This window comes from Octodon degus, unplaced genomic scaffold (assembly GCF_000260255.1).
Source record: "Octodon degus isolate 3935 unplaced genomic scaffold, OctDeg1.0 scaffold00063, whole genome shotgun sequence".
Lineage (NCBI taxonomy): Eukaryota > Metazoa > Chordata > Mammalia > Rodentia > Octodontidae > Octodon > Octodon degus.
In genome coordinates, this window is record NW_004524639.1 from 4,515,263 (window position 1) to 4,522,214 (window position 6,952).

At 39.7% G+C, this 6,952-nt stretch overlaps 1 pseudogene; it reads left to right on the forward strand.

Moving 5' to 3' along the window:
- The first annotated feature begins 1,968 nt into the window (after positions 1-1,968).
- LOC101592441 lies at positions 1,969-2,630 on the forward strand (annotated as a pseudogene).
- Positions 2,631-6,952: the final 4,322 nt, after the last annotated feature.

Genomic DNA, 6,952 nt, shown 5'->3' on the forward strand with positions numbered 1-6,952 from the left:
AATGCTGGGATAGCTATATTAACGTTGACAGAGCAGACTATAGAACAAGAACAATTTTCATCGATAAAAATCCTATGTTACCTAGTGACAGAGGGGTGAATTCTCACAGAAGACATGACAGCGCTGAATGTGTATGCACGTAACAACAGAGCATTAAAATTACATGACACAGAACTGATGGAACTGCACAGAGCAACAGGCAAATCCCCTAGTTTACATGGGAGACTTCAGTGCTACTCCATCAGTAGTTGACAGATGCAGCAGGCAGCAAAAGAAGCACTGAGGATATGCTTGGAATAAGCAATGCCATCAGTCAGTTCCACTAATCAGCATTTATGGAATAATTTGTCCCCAGCCATAGAATACATGTACTTGCAGACTCCATGGCATATTGCTCCAAAATGTAAAACAAATTATATCAAATTCAAAAGAAAGGAAATCATACAAAGGATGGACTCTCACCCCATTGAAAAGGAAGCTTTCTGCTATTATCTTTTTGCTTTGCTTTATGAGAGAATCTTTTTTTCTTTATGCCTTGTATTCTGAAAAACTGCTTTGAAGATAATGGCACACAGTTTATTGACTAGCTATTCACTTACTATTTTGCTACAATTTTTTTACATAAAATAGGTATAGACTCATCACAGTGGGATTAAACAACCTATCAATAATTTTAAAATTCTTACAAAATTGCAAAATACTTCAAGATTGAACAAGTATTTCTAAATAGCAAATGGATCAAAGAACTCTCAAGGAAAGACTTAAAATGTTTTGAGGTAAATGGAAATGAAAATACAACTTAACAAAATTTTTAGACTAAAAAAAGCAATACTGAGATGGACATGTATAGCATAAATGCATAAGTGAAAGGAAAAATCTAAAATAAAAAATCTAAAGCACTTCCCTGGCAAGCACACGACCCTGAGTTCAATCCCTGGTTCAAAAAAAAAATCTAAGCATTCACTTACAGGGCACTCAAAAACAAGAGTGAATTAAATCCAAATAAATAAAATAGGAGCTGGGGAGATAGCTCAGTGGTCTAAGCGCCTGACTGGCAAGCACAAAGACCCAGTTTCCAGCCCCAGTACCACACGACATGCTGCTGTGGCAGCCACTGAAACTGAGCATGGTGGTGCATGCCTGTAATGGCAGCACTGGAGAGGCTGAGACTGGAGGATTACCATGAGTTTGAGTTGCACAGCAAGACCCTGTAACAAATAAATAAATAAATGATTTTTAAAAGGAAAATAAAGTAAGAAAGAAATGAGAAAATTAATAAAAAAAATAGAGACAGGAAAGAAAAGAACAGTACAGGAAGGGAAAGAAACTGCTCAAAAGGAAAGTACAGCTAGGATGGGAGAAAGGAGAAAAGAAAGAAGGGAAAATATATACATACACAAGATGGCTAAGGTAACTGTACTACTCATTTCTATTGGCTTATTAAAATGAACAGGTAATGCCTAATTCTTTGATCAATTTTACATGCCTATGTCTGGTAACTGAACAACTACTTTGAAGATAATGATATGCAATATAATACCACTGTAAATTTCCTATCATCTAGTTTTGAAATTCTGTATTTTTTATTGTTTTATAAATTTTTATTCTTTAAAAATAAATAAACTGTAACTGAAAAAAAAGAAAGAAAATTAAGGTACAAACCAAAGAAATGGGAAACGTATTATTGGAGAAAATCAACAAAACTAAAATTTTGTTCTTTGGAAGAAGTGCCAAAATTGAAAAATTTGTCCGATGCATACAAAATATATACTTCTCATAATAACTAATTAAAAGGGTAATAGACCTTATTTTTTAAAACAACCTGCCTTTTGCTTCCATTCTGTGTTCCCACAATGCAGTGTGGTTGAGCGCCTGCAAGCCTGCGGGGACACTGAGGGGGGACCGGGGCTGAGGCAGCAGGGGAGGACAAGAGCTGTGGTGGGCACGCAGCGTCGCCAGGCAGTGTGGATGTCAGGCTGGATGGATGATCGCGGTGGGGAGGGCGACGGGTGCATTTATGTGGGGAACCTTGTGACAGATGTGCGCGAGAAGGACCTGGAAGGCCTGTTTTACAAGAACAGCTGCATCCATGAGATCGAGCTCAAGAACTGACAGGGCCTCATGCCCTTCACCTTCATGCGCTTCAAGGACCCTTGAGATGCTGAGGATGCAATTTATGGAAGAAACGGTTATGATTATGGCCAGTATCGGCTCCATGTGGAGTTCCCCAGGACTTATGGAGGTCGAGATGGGTGGCCCCATGGTGGCAGGACTGGGCCTCCTACAAGATATGATTTCCAAGTTCTCCTTTCAGGACTTCCTCATCAGGCAGTTGGCAAGATCTGAAAGATCACATGCGAGAATCTGGGCACGTCTGTTATGCAGATGTGCAAAATGATGGAATGGGGATGGTTGAATATCTCAGAAATCAAGATATGGAATATGCCTTGTGTAAATTGCATGACACCAAATTTCGATCTCATGAGGGTGACACTTTCTACATCTGAGTTTATCCTGAGAGAAGCACCAGCTATGGCTACTCTTGGTCTCGGTCTGGATCAAGGGGCTGTGACTCTCCATACCAAAGCAGGGGTTCCCCAAACTACTTGTCTCCTTTCAGGCCCTACTGAGACAGGTGATGGGAGATATGTCTTTATTTTTTAGATGACTTGAGCTGCTCTGTGCTCAGAATCTACATTCCAGATTGATCATTTAGTATTTTAGGAAATTTTTTAAAAAAAATTAAGGAAAAAACTAGGCAAGCACATATTCTACTGAGCTAGCTCCCCGACTACATAATTTCTAGCAGGGCCATATAGCAGTGACATGTTTTAAACTGCAGGCATTGTGGTTTTGGTTCAGAAACAAGTTATATTATTTTTCACCCCTGATTAATGGGGAAAAAAAATCAGTGCTGTGTCTTTGTGGGTTGCTCTGCTATGGAGAACAGGAACTACTGTGACTGAGTTGGCCCATTCTGTTTAGAAATATATTTTAAATGTTTAGTAAAAATAAAATAAAACAGAACCTGTACATTTTCTAGAAGATAGCATACAAGAAAACATAGGTGACCCTTAGTTTGGTAATACTGTTTGAGATACAAGAGTGAAAGCATTATCTGTAAAAGAAAATTTTGATAAATAGCAATTCACTCAAACAAAAGCTAGGTACTTGGGAATGTGCCGCCTTTCTGTAGTACCAGAACTGTGGAGGCTGAGGTGAGAAGATCAAGATGAAGAGGACAGCTTGGGCTGTATAATGAATTTGAGTCAACCTGGAATACATAGAGACACATTAAACACACACCACAACCCCTCCCCACCAAAAAAAAAATCCCAGAAAGACAAATGTGAACTTCTGTTTCGCCAAAGATATTGATTAGAAAATGAAATTGCAATGCACAGACTAGGAGAAAATCTTTGTATTGCACACATCTCTTGAAAGTCTACCATTCAAAATATGTAAAGAACACTTTAAGTGTTCAACATTCAACATTTCTTTGGGTTTCTATATTGTGTGAATCCCTCATGAAACTAAGGACTAAAATTGTTTGTGAATCGAAGTCTCCAGGTCTGTGTCTTCTGAGAAGAATGCATCTAAGTTTTCTAGTTGCTATGTTACCTAACCCCAGTGTAAAATTTCTACCAAACTAATTCTGAGGTGTTGACAATTAATAGGTGTCTTAGTCACTTTCTGATTTCTGAGACACAACATCTGACACCACCAAATTTAAAAAGGAGAAGGTCACTTTGGCACACAGGTTTTACAGGATTCAGCACATAATTTGGTGAGTCCAAGGCAAGAAAGACATGTTGAAAGGGCAGGAAAGAGGAAACCTGCTCAAGTTATTGCTGGCAGGAGTGGGAGGGAGAAAGAGTGCAAGAGCAAGAGCAAGAGCTAAGGCGAGGGCTAGGGAGAGGGTGAGGGTGAGGGTGAGTGAGACAGAGAGAGAGAGAGAGAGAGAGAGAGAGAGAGAGAGAGAGAGAGAGAGGGAATATGCAGGATGTTGGCAAGGAAATACACCCTGACATGTCATGCCCCCAGGCTCCTCTTGACAGAATACTCAAATACAGTCCTAGACCAGATCCAGTGAGTGTGTGGGAGAGCATCCAGCTACCCTGCACCAGCAGGACCTACTACTGAACCCAACCCAGGCTCAGCATGGGTGAGAACCTCTTCCTCCCCCTTGGGACACCCCTCGACACTACACAGCACCTCTCACACCCTGCCCACCAAGTAGGAATTTCTGCCACTTTCCAGGAACCCCAAAACCCAGTCCTAGCCAAGGTCCGGTGAGTGTGTGGGACAGCTTCCTGGTACCCTGCGCCAGTGACACCTAGGAACAGCTTGGGTGAGACATTATTCCACCCCTCTGGGAAGCCCCCCAACACTCCGTAGCACCTCCCCCACACTGCTCGCTGAGTAGGAAATAAATGGAAAAGATAAATTAAAAAAATAAATAAACACTCAGTCTCTCACAGTTAACGTTTTTTCCAGGGCAGTTAGCACAGGGCTGCTCACCAGTATTGAATGGATGAAAGCGGACAGAGGCAGCTTGTTGGGGCTCACTCAGAGGAACATGCTTCAGTAAAGGCAGCAGGGAAAGAGCTCTTCCAAGGGTCAGTCAGTTCCTTCATGGTTTGCTGAAGGGATGATACTGTGGCTTCAGCTACACCCATATCCAGGACCTTCTCCTGATGTCAGGTGAGGATGGTCGGGGATGGGGCTGGGGGAGCAAACTCGATCTGTCATTACCTCTTTATACTCAAGTGAGGAAGATAGCATCCATCTTGTTTTCTTTTTAATAATTTTATTGAGAAACAGTAATGAGACAGTTTCAAATCAAATCGGTAGGACATTTTCAATAATTAAAACACTGCATACATTCTTCCTAGTTGTTAATTGCTGTACAAGATGTGGACATGATATCCTATTTACAAACACCATTGGAACAAATCCCTCTATTCATTTAGAGAATGTAACTATATATCTATCCTAACCACTTTGAATACACAGATAAAAAGTTGATATTAATCTGTATCCCATTTTTTGTTAAGTTCCATTATTTCAATATTATAGGTGTGTAAACTCAGCAAAATATTCTAAAAGAATACAGTAGTCCAGAATAGTATTGGGTCTTTTGCTTGACTGGCAATGTCAGAAATTGTTGACCTGAGTCCTCTATAGCTCAACATAACCGCATGGCTTTACTTCTGATATTTTGTTTCTATACTTTTCTGCTGGATGGTTAAGACCAAGGTAAAGTAAGACCTATGCAACAAAAGTTGTGGCTTTTGGGTCTGATAAGGTCAGTGAAATCCCTCAGGATTTATCCTGAGATCCTGTACCTCAGACTGTAGAACCTTTGTCAGTGTTAGCCATGTGGATGAGTCACAGCCATTGCTTGGCCAATGTGCTCTCTGTGAAAGCCTGAATGAATGTTTTCTCTCCATGTGACTCTCCTTAGGCACACTCTACATCATCTATCACTTTCCTCTTTGGCCCCATAATCTCCTTGATCAGAAAATTTGGGACACTACCGAGTTACATGATGTAACAGTATAAGATCTCAAATGTCCTGAGTCTTAATTGACCTTGGAAGGCTGGGGCCAAAATGTTTGCTTTCCTTGCAGCCCTCCTTTTTCTCCAATTTGGTCTGAAAACTTAGGTTGTTAACCATCCAGAAGACAAGCTTATTGTTATTACCATACAACTTAGGTTGCTAAGCTTAACCTCACTATCTATCTGAATATCAAACATCTTAGGCATAACATGGAATATGTATTTTTTATCAAGTATTGATATGTTGAACTTTAAGTCCCTACAGAATATGATAAAAAATTAAAAATGAGAATATATTTTAAAAATACCATAAAGAATTATATACTTCTTATTTTTACACATAAGTCAGAAAAACTAACCATATACACCCTTGAAGCAGGACAATCCCACAACATTCCTTTTCCTATCTCTTGCCTTCATTCACCACCCCCTTCTTTTTGAACAACCATCTACCTGAGAGACAGCATAGCAGCAACTGGCATTTCATGACAAGCAGCCCCTATTCAGAAGACCAGAATGACAGGCACTCCAAGAATCAAACTACTATTACAGATTACCATCTTCAGTGCAGTTGCTTATTTCACAGGTATCAGTATATATAGTTAGTCAGATTGAGAATCTTTCCAATTAACTGCTGGATTCATAAATCTTCTGGAGATTCTCAGGATCATCGCCTTGCCCATCTTCTACATATAACTGTATGTCTTGACATTGTCATGTTTCCTAGCTCTTCACCTTTCCCTCTCTTGATTAGTTAGTCCTCAAGACCTTGCTTCCCTTTTATTTGTATTATACCTTTGTATTTGTATTTCTTCTTTTGAGTTCTTATGCTAGGGAGACTATAGGATATTTACACATGTGTGTCTGGTTTATTTCACTTATGAGTATATGTTCAAGTGGCATCCACTTCAATATAAAGGCTTTGAGTTTATCATTCTTAATAGCTGAATAATGCTCCATTGTGTAAAAATACCTCTTTTTCAACCATTCCTCATGTGATGGGCATCTTGGTTGTTTCCAAAATTTGGCTATCACAAATTGTGCTGCTATAAACATAGGCACACATATAACACTATGATATCATGTTTTCAGATCCTCCGGGAAAATTCCCAGTAGAGGAATAGCTGGTTTAAATGGGATTTCCAGTCCAACTTTTCTAAGGAGTCTCCACACTGATTTCCATAATATTTGCACCAGTCTACATTCCCACCAGCAGTGGAGAAGGGTTTCTTTTTCCCCACAGCCTCTCCAACATTTGTTGTTGGGTGATTTCTTTATGATAGCCATTCTTTCTGGGGTGAGATGATATCTCAATGTTGTTTTAATTTGCATTTCGCAGATTAGCATCCATCTTGTATGACAGCCATCTTTAATAGATGGAAATATCTTT